This window comes from Tupaia chinensis, unplaced genomic scaffold (assembly GCF_000334495.1).
Source record: "Tupaia chinensis unplaced genomic scaffold, TupChi_1.0 Scaffold000028_1, whole genome shotgun sequence".
In the NCBI taxonomy this organism is placed as follows: Eukaryota; Metazoa; Chordata; class Mammalia; order Scandentia; family Tupaiidae; genus Tupaia; species Tupaia belangeri.
The window spans coordinates 899361-909899 of record NW_006159458.1 but is presented as its reverse complement, the minus strand read 5'-3'; positions in this window follow the sequence as shown (position 1 = coordinate 909899).

Sequence of the window (10539 nt, the reverse complement as noted above, 5' to 3'; positions counted from 1 at the left end):
CATTCCTGCACACCTGGAAACTCCTTTATAAGAAAGCTCTCACTGAGGTGGTTTGTCACTATTCCCTAAGGAGTATCTCTATAGGGCAGAGTCTGTCCAATGCTTGACAGAATTCTTGGGCCTCCCTTGTGTTCAACCTTCCCGTGGATGAGTCTGGCGTAGGCTCTGGGTAATCAGTGGTGACCAGGATAGCAGGGCTAGGTTCACTCCCTGAGTACAGCTCAAGATGTAGTCACTTAGTACACACGAAGCTCTTAGAGCTGTTTTTTTCAGAAGAGCCCTTGCAGTGTTCTATGCAGGAGGTCTTCTGGAAATTTCTTTAGGATTGGACCAATGAAGTTCAGAGAAGGAAGGACTGACCCAGAGGCTGAGGGGTACTCAGGACCCCTGCTGTAGGGCTACATCTTAAGACATAATAAATGCATCACTCTTCGTGTTTACCGAGTCACAGGAGAAACTCACCACCTCACGTTCTCTTATCTTTTCACTGTCCAAGCAGTACTTATTTTTAGGCATTATTTCCATTTCTTTGTCCCCCTGCCTGGATATTCACTATGTGTTGGTGCAGATTCTGTCTAGTAATGGAAGAGTAATATTCATACTATTTAATTTTGAGTAATTAGGGATGCAACTGAAAAGCAGCAGATACATAATGTGTCACTTGCCATTAATGACAGACACACGTACTTGAAAGAAAAGTGTTTAGAAATGGTTGCTATCTACCTTATTGACACGTTATTTTATTTCTGATGTTTTAAGTTTATATGAGAAAACACAATGCAATCTGACCTCTACCTCAATGTCAATTGCTTTCAAAATAAAAACAAAATAAAAAAAAATGAATACAATACAAACAAATGAACAGTCACTGTTACATCCAGAGTAATTTAATATAATTCAATTCAATTAAATATCGCTGCTGTAAAGAGGGCTTAAAGGCTCAACAGCTGCGCTCTAAGTACAGCAATTAATGCAGTTGGAATTCAGGAATCTAAACACTACCCATTGCATCCTACTAAATCAAAGGACGTAAAGAGCAGCTGTTGAATCATTATTGGATTAACAGAAGATTGTTGATATTACATCATTTAAATCATAGATCTTAATCCCTCCAATAACTCCAAGTGTTGTGGTATTTGCAATGGAGAGCAAGATTCCAGGATGTGGGAGACCTGTCAGTAGCACTCCCCTACTCTCAATTTAGTACTCATTCACAGGAGTCTGTGGAATTTGTTGAGTATGTGTCTGACTGGGAATGTCACAGGTAGGGACAGAAAGCGAGTAGATATTCACTTGACTGTGATTTGAGAGGTTCTACAGAGTCTCTTGATTAAAATAGTATCATCTGCCCTCTGTCAGAACGTCTGAAATCTAATGACTGCTGGCATGGTCCTGTGCATCTTAAGGTTTTCCCATTCTTTTCCACATATATCTATTGCCCCAAAGACTGGCTGATAGTTCCTTCAAAGCACAAGGTTTGAGGTTCTGGTCATTGTTTTAGGTAGATGGTGATTCAACTAAGACATACTAGCTAAATGCAAGAGCTCCCACATTTAGCAAAATTTAAATGAATAGCATAATACCTCTTTACAGTAAAATCTTAAGTTGCTGTTTAAGTTACTCTTGGCTTTCAAATTATGGTGAAATTGGTCTTCAGACTGCACAGCTCTGAAACTATATTTCTGAACCAACTTTTATGTAATTGCTTTTCTTGGCAGAGGAGTTGTTTTCTTTTTTCTTTTCTTTTTCTGGCTCCATTTACACACAGAACTCAGTCTCCTTTGGCACCTTCTATTCCTTTTCACAGGCAAGCTGACAAAGTTCCAGTGTGTTCTCTCTTTTTTTTTTTTTTTTTTTTTTCTGGACCTTTGACTTCTCTCACCCAGACTAACTGAAGAAAATCACCAAGAAATAGTGACAATCACATACCAAATTTGGTCCTAGGAAAACATTTATCCATTCATCCTCAATATTCAACTTAGCAATGTACTCTAAATTCCTGCTATCCCACTTTATTCTCAAGCTCTCCAGAACATAGTTGACTGAGAGGAACATAAACCAGTCAAATATCAGCTTTAAACCTTAGCTGAACTTTGTTTTTTACACCTTTCTTTCAAAAGACCAAAAACAGGAGCAACTGGTGGCATGGTGTTTAACACAGCTGGATCTCACACTGGGTAACCCTGTGTGCAGCTGAGAAACAATGGAGCCCGTATGTGTGAGTGTTCAACATCTGCAAAAGAAGAAGTGGAGGAGAAGGGATTGCAGTGCAACTATCTCCCTTGCAAGGTGCTCTCTTGCTTTCTCTTTCTCGGTCTCTCTCCCCCAAGCACCCTTTAGCGAATTAGAAGAGAAATCAAAAACAAATTTTGAAGAGAACAGTGTTTTGTATTTTTTTAAAAGTTTATTCATTTATTGAGAATGAGAGAGAGAGAGAGAGAGAGAGAGACTTGAACCCCTAACGAGATCTTCACAATGTGATCCACCCCATCTCAGCCAGCTCAAATCATGGGCACACATGTGTATACCCAGCATGCTCAGGGAGCTCACAGGCTGAGACATGAACTCTGGACATTTTCCATGTGAGTCCAGTTACATTACCACTACACTACTGGCTAGCCCCTTATTATTATTATTTTAATTTTTAATTTTTAATTAACATTCATTCACTGAGCATCGTCACAGCATATAAAATGTGATTTCCCATCCAGAATATACTGCTATTTTATTGATGCACAAAATTTCTTAAATAAATCTAACTACTTTCAATAGCATGTTCAGCTGGTACATACATATCTGTGAATACATGTTTGACTTTAGGCATGGAACTGAGTAGAGTGGATATACTATAAAGTAGCACCTAACTGATGTTATATAGCTTACTACGGTCATTAAATAGGTATTTTTAATATATTTTTTAATTTCAAGAAAAGAAGTTTTAACTTTAATAAATCAAAGAAGTGCTAAGGAACTTTGCTTAAATTTTAAAGCCAGGAAACAGGTTAAGATTCTGTTCAAATAGTAAGTACATGAACCTATTGGCAGCTCAAGACAGGACAAAAAAATCCTTGAAACCGAAAAACAGAGCCTAGAAGAAAATCAGCAATGTTTTAGTCATAGTCAAAAATTCTATTTCACCAGTTCAGTCTCATGTACTTAATCTATCTTCTGTTGTGGTTCGATTTTCCCAATTCAAGTCTGGGATATATTAAACTCCAGACTTGTCCCCACGATTAAGTTGGCCATTTTCTTAGTTTTTGAACTCTTATTTCTGTGTGACTGTATTTAATTTTCCTGGTATAGCACTCCCTGCCTGGTATAGCACAACCTTGAGAACTTCTTGGAGATCTGATCAGGTGTTGGTAAATTCTTATAGGTTTTGTTTATCTGAGAATTTTCTTCTCTTTTCTTCCTATATAAAGGATAATCTTGCCAGGTACAGTATTTTTGGTTGAAATTGCTTTTCCCTTAACACTTTGAACATATTTTTCCATTCTTTCTTGCTCACGTTTCTGATGAGAGGTCCACTGTTAGCCTAATGGGATATCCTTTGTAGGTAACTCAATGTTTCTCTCTTGCCGATCTTAGTATCTTGTCTTTGTGGTTTTGGTCAATCTGACTATAATGTGTCTTGGAGAAGATCTTCTTGGGTTGATTCTATTTGGGGTCCTTTGTATTTCTTGGGACTGGATCTTTGAATGCCTCTCTAGGTTTAGAAAGTTTTCTTGCAGGATTTCATGGAATAGATTATCAATGTCCTTATGAGTCTCTTCACCTTCTGGGATACCAATTTTCCAGATGTTTGCATATTTGAAGGTATCTAGTATTTCTCATATATTATTCTCATTTTGGGGGGCAATTTTCTCAGTCTTTATGGTGGATTTCTCTAGACCAGCGATTCTGTCTTCTACATATGAGATTCTATTTTCTGTATGATCTAGACTGCTTTAATTCTTTCAAGAGAAGTTTTGACTTCCTGTAGTATAGCCTTCATCTCTAACAGGTCCATTTGATTCTTTTTTACAATGTATATTTCCTCTTTCAGATCTTGCAAGAACTTCCTCACCCCCTGGAACTCATCAGTTTCTTTCTCCTGCCTCTTCTGCAGCTCATTGTCTCCTCTTCTGTCTCTGTTAGCTTTGTTACTATGAATATTCAAAATTCTTTATTAGACATTTCCATTGAACTGCCTGTGGATGAAGAGGAATTATTCTTTTCTCTTGGAGGAGAGGCATTTTATTGCTTTCCCATATTTCTTGTGAGCCTGTGGTAATTTCTGGTCATCTGATGGATTGTACATTTATTCCTAATTCTCGAAGTTCAATATGAGCGTCCAGAGGTATGCAAGAGGAGGTGATCTGCAATCTCTCTTCTGTTCCATTTTTCATTCTTTGTACATCAAATTTAGTGAGAATGGAGAAATATTTGGACCCTAATAGTATTCAGATGTTTGGATACTGTTCACTTTTACCTGTCTAGACACTCAGTGCATAGAGGCTGAGCACACAAGGAATAAAGATAAAGAAAAAAGGAAAAGAGTTAGAGAAGAGGAAAGAAGAAGGAAAAATAAAAAAGAAGATAGAATGATAATAAAAAACTTTATATTTTAATTATAAAAAGCAAAAAAAAAATGAAAACTACACACTAGAAATGAATCTGGAGGAAAAACTCTCAGCAGAAAAATCTTCATTTTTAGTCAATGAAAGCAATATTTCACAGCTCAAGTTCAGTAATTATGTCAGCTATTCTAATCACTTTTTTAAAGAAAGAGATTTTCACTATACAGTGCATGCACTCATCAGAGATATATAGAAATAGGTGGAGAGAGAGAAAGTGAGAAATCACCTCCCAGGGGGAATGTCCACACTGCAATCCCTTCTTCTCCATTCTCCTCTTCGGATTTTGGGCATGTATGCCCACATGCCCAGTTTGTGGCTGTTGAGCCTGGGACTCAAACCCCAGTTGGCCCCGTGGGAATCCAGCATCTCAACACCACTTGCTGGTTCTATTATCATTTTTTTCTTAACACAGTTTCACGTGTTAAGATGGAAATTTGGTGCCAGATTAATTCTAAATGTTGCCTCATCTCTTCTTGGAAACTGCACAGAGAATTTTTAAAAGAGTTACAAAAATTGTTTACAGTGAAACCAGGAGACAGAGAAAACCTGTGAATTCTATTCACACATAAGAGCTGCCAAGAACAGCAGAAGTCAGAAAGAACCCACAGGAAGCCAGGTGGGAAGCACCAGGGAACAGCTGAAAGTACAAAGTCGTCTGTAAAGGTACATCATGGAAATCTCCAGAAAATTACTCCCAGGAGAGGATATTCTACCTACGCTACCTGAGAACTGCTGCAGGCAGGTTGCATCAAAGAGGTTAGAAGTGCTGGGAAGGGATGGGAAAGGTGTGGGAGATGCCGGGGCATGCTCAAGTTGGCACATCTCAGAGAGCACGAACAAAATATTCTTTAAGAGGGCAGATCACGTTGGTAGGCAAATTCTGTCTTCAGTGACTAGTGAGGGGCTAGGGGAGTACAGAGGTGGCTGGAGAATCTATCTTGAAGTAGGTTAAATTCAGAGAGGCACAAAACCATGGCAATACGGCACAGTGTCGTATTTAAAGGGAGCAGTCCTCCACTGAGCTAATGGGAGGGAGAGCTCTGGAGTTGCCGAACTGAGAAAGCTGCTCTGCCTCTAACCTCTATCCCTCCACCTCTAGTCTCCTGCAGAAAGTTCGTTCAGGACAATGTAACAATTAAAAAAAAATTTTAAAGTAAATATATAGTACTCATGCACAAAATACTCTAATACTATGTGGGTAAGAACAGCAAAATATTTCTAAAGACAAGGAAAAGTTTTTTTTTTGTTTTTTTTTTTAAGTCACCATAGGCTATATAAAAATTACGAACAATCTTTTATTTTTTTTAAAAAAAGTAATGATTCCTAAATAGGAAAGCCAAGAGAAAGAAAGAACAGGAAACTGAGGGTGGGGGGCAATTCAGGAGAGAAACCAAGAAAAAACTAATGAGAAAGAACACGAGGGAGACTGGACACCATTTAGAACACAGTGGAGAATAGGAATTAGAAAAAAAAAAAAAACAGAGAGAGAAATAAAGAGATAGAATTATAGACAAATCAGAGCTATAGAAACAAATCTGGGACCAGCAGATGGCATAATATTTATGTTGCTGGACTCCCACATAGTTGACTATGGTTTCGAGTCCTGGACCCAGCAGCTTAAAATGCATGCTGGGTGCATTTGCATATGTGCCTAAGTTCAGAGGTACTGTGGCGTGGCCATCCTCCCAGGGGATGATTTCTCACTGTCTGTCTATTTCTGTCTCTCCAGTGAGTATATGTGCCCTATAGCAAAAATATCTCTTAAAAAAAGAAAAAGAAAAAAGAAATGAATCAAAGCATACCTCAGATGTGCTTATGTGAAACTCCAAAGAAGAAAACCAAAAGAAAGTAAGAGGACAAATATTTCAATGTGTAATTGAAGAAAATTCAGGGTATTGTGAGCAAGAGTGGTCCTAGAATCATCCTTAGCAAAATTGTTGTCTTTAAAGATGCAGAACAAATCCCTTCTGGAGTTCTTTATTCATATAGTAAAGCAAAATGGACTTACTTAAAAAAAAAAAAAGTTTCTTTCATGAGCGTGAGAGATACACACAAAGAAAGACAAGCACACCCTACAGGGTTTCACACTGCAATCCTTCCCTAGCCTCCTAGCCAGCCAGGATCTTGGAGCTTATGCAGGATCAAAGCTGACCCAGGAACTGAACCCTGATCTTTATACAATTCTGGCACCCTGAAGCTCCCCCGAACCTCCACAGCTGAGCCTGACTGACTTCTACGGGGAAGAAGCAGTTGATCTAGGTTCCTGAAATGAAAGTCAAAATGTTTATTTTCATCCATTCTTTACTTGAAGTAAAAAGAGAAATAATCTAATTTTTCTTTGTTCACATGTTTAGAAAATTGGGTTAGAGGAATGAGCAGATGGTGTAATGGTTACGTTGCTAAGAAGATAGAATGATAATAAAAAACTTTATATTTTAATTATAAAAAGCAAAAAAAAAATGAAAACTACACACTAGAAATGAATCTGGAGGAAAAACTCTCAGCAGAAAAATCTTCATTTTTAGTCAATGAAAGCAATATTTCACAGCTCAAGTTCAGTAATTATGTCAGCTATTCTAATCACTTTTTTAAAGAAAGAGATTTTCACTATACAGTGCATGCACTCATCAGAGATATATAGAAATAGGTGGAGAGAGAGAAAGTGAGAAATCACCTCCCAGGGGGAATGTCCACACTGCAATCCCTTCTTCTCCATTCTCCTCTTCGGATTTTGGGCATGTATGCCCACATGCCCAGTTTGTGGCTGTTGAGCCTGGGACTCAAACCCCAGTTGGCCCCGTGGGAATCCAGCATCTCAACACCACTTGCTGGTTCTATTATCATTTTTTTCTTAACACAGTTTCACGTGTTAAGATGGAAATTTGGTGCCAGATTAATTCTAAATGTTGCCTCATCTCCTCTTGGAAACTGCACAGAGAATTTTTAAAAGAGTTACAAAAATTGTTTACAGTGAAACCAGGAGACAGAGAAAACCTGTGAATTCTATTCACACATAAGAGCTGCCAAGAGCAGCAGAAGTCAGAAAGAACCCACAGGAAGCCAGGTGGGAAGCACCAGGGAACAGCTGAAAGTACAAAGTCGTCTGTAAAGGTACATCATGGAAATCTCCAGAAAATTACTCCCAGGAGAGGATATTCTACCTACGCTACCTGAGAACTGCTGCAGGCAGGTTGCATCAAAGAGGTTAGAAGTGCTGGGAAGGGATGGGAAAGGTGTGGGAGACGCCGAGGCGTGCTCAAGTTGGCACATCTCAGAAAGCACGAACAAAATATTCTTTAAGAGGGCAGATCACGTTGGTAGGCAAATTCTGTCTTCAGTGACTAGTGAGGGGCTAGGGGAGTACAGAGGTGGCTGGAGAATCTATCTTGAAGTAGGTTAAATTCAGAGAGGCACAAAACCATGGCAATACGGCACAGTGTCGTATTTAAAGGGAGCAGTCCTCCACTGAGCTAATGGGAGGGAGAGCTCTGGAGTTGCCGAACTGAGAAAGCTGCTCTGCCTCTAACCTCTATCCCTCCACCTCTAGTCTCCTGCAGAAAGTTCGTTCAGGACAATGTAACAATTAAAAAAAATTTTTAAAGTAAATATATAGTACTCATGCACAAAATACTCTAATACTATGTGGGTAAGAACAGCAAAATATTTCTAAAGACAAGGAAAAGTTTTTTTTTTTTTTTTTTAAGTCACCATAGGCTATATAAAAATTACAAACAATCTTTTATTTTTTTTTAAAAAAGTAATGATTCCTAAATAGGAAAGCCAAGAGAAAGAAAGAACAGGAAACTGAGGGTGGGGGGCAATTCAGGAGAGAAACCAAGAAAAAACTAATGAGAAAGAACACGAGGGAGACTGGACACCATTTAGAACACAGTGGAGAATAGGAATTAGAAAAAAAAAAAAAACAGAGAGAGAAATAAAGAGATAGAATTATAGACAAATCAGAGCTATAGAAACAAATCTGGGACCAGCAGATGGCATAATAGTTATGTTGCTGGACTCCCACATAGTTGACTATGGTTTCGAGTCCTGGACCCAGCAGCTTAAAATGCATGCTGGGTGCATTTGCATATGTGCCTAAGTTCAGAGGTACTGTGGCGTGGCCATCCTCCCAGGGGATGATTTCTCACTGTCTGTCTATTTCTGTCTCTCCAGTGAGTATATGTGCCCTATAGCAAAAATATCTCTTAAAAAAAGAAAAAGAAAAAAGAAATGAATCAAAGCATACCTCAGATGTGCTTATGTGAAACTCCAAAGAAGAAAACCAAAAGAAAGTAAGAGGACAAATATTTCAATGTGTAATTGAAGAAAATTCAGGGTATTGTGAGCAAGAGTGGTCCTAGAATCATCCTTAGCAAAATTGTTGTCTTTAAAGATGCAGAACAAATCCCTTCTGGAGTTCTTTATTCATATAGTAAAGTAAAATGGACTTACTTAAAAAAAAAAGTTTCTTTCATGAGCGTGAGAGATACACACAAAGAAAGACAAGCACACCCTACAGGGTTTCACACTGCAATCCTTCCCTAGCCTCCTAGCCAGCCAGGATCTTGGAGCTTATGCAGGATCAAAGCTGACCCAGGAACTGAACCCTGATCTTTATACAATTCTGGCACCCTGAAGTTCCCCCGAACCTCCACAGCTGAGTCTGACTGACTTCTACGGGGAAGAAACAGTTGATCTAGGTTCCTGAAATGAAAGTCAAAATGTTTATTTTCATCCATTCTTTACTTGAAGTAAAAAGAGAAATAATCTAATTTTTCTTTGTTCACATGTTTAGAAAATTGGGTTAGAGGAATGAGCAGATGGTGTAATGGTTACGTTGCTCGACTCCCATGTCATCAACTATGGTTTGAGTCCTGGACCCAACAACTTAAAGCTTACGCTGGGAGCATGTGCATGTGTGCCCAAGATCCCGAGAGGGCAATGGAAGAGAAGAGATGGCAGCATGGCCATTCCCTGGGGGATGATTTCTCACTTTCTGTCTCTCCGATGAGCACATGTATCCTATAGCAAAAATCTCTTAAAAAGAAAAAGGAAATTGGGTTAGAGTTCTTATTATGGTCTCATCAAATTGTTTTATTTTATGATCGTTATATATACCTGTGTATGCATATGTATTTGTATATAAGCATGCACACAGAAATGTCTGTATCATAAATGGGATTTGCATGTATGTTTCTACCGACTCAGCTATCATTTATGCAATAATACAATAAACTCATGAACTCAACTAAGCACTAGAACCTTAGAGTAACATGCCTGCTTGTGGCCTCCCCCAACAAGCCTCCCTGTAACAGAGGTCGGCGCTATCCTGCATCACGTGGGCATGGGTGTGTGTTGTATGTGTGTGTGTTCATGTGCATATTCCTAAAGTATATATTGGTTTTTAAATTAGTTTTTAACTGTGCAAAAGGTATTTTTCTGTATATGATCTTCTAAGACTTCAAATCTAATATATCATGGGTTATAAGTGGCACAATTATTTAGTGAGTCATTAATCAGATAGAAACCAACCGGTTACTTGGTCAGAAATATTTAATGAAAAGTTATCCTCTGACAAGGTAAGGAGAGAACTCTAAGGTGTCATAGAGGTGGAAACTGCAGAAAGGGCCTATCATCGCCTCTGGCTCAGAAAACGAAGGAAACTAAGGGACACACTTAGAAAAGGGTCCCAGGGAGAAGGCACTGCTCAGTTGCTACTGCTGTCTCTGAGCCCAGAGACAGGTTTTCCTCGGGGTTGGGAACCAGGCGGTGAGGAGTGGTTGGCTGTCTCTGGGGAACAGGCATTACTAAACTGGTCCAGCAAGTGTTGAAAAATAGCAAACTGGATGTAGCTGCTGCTCCAAGAATGAACTGCCCATGCTGCCATGAAGACAGGTTGCTGAGTAAAGCTCGGAAGCAA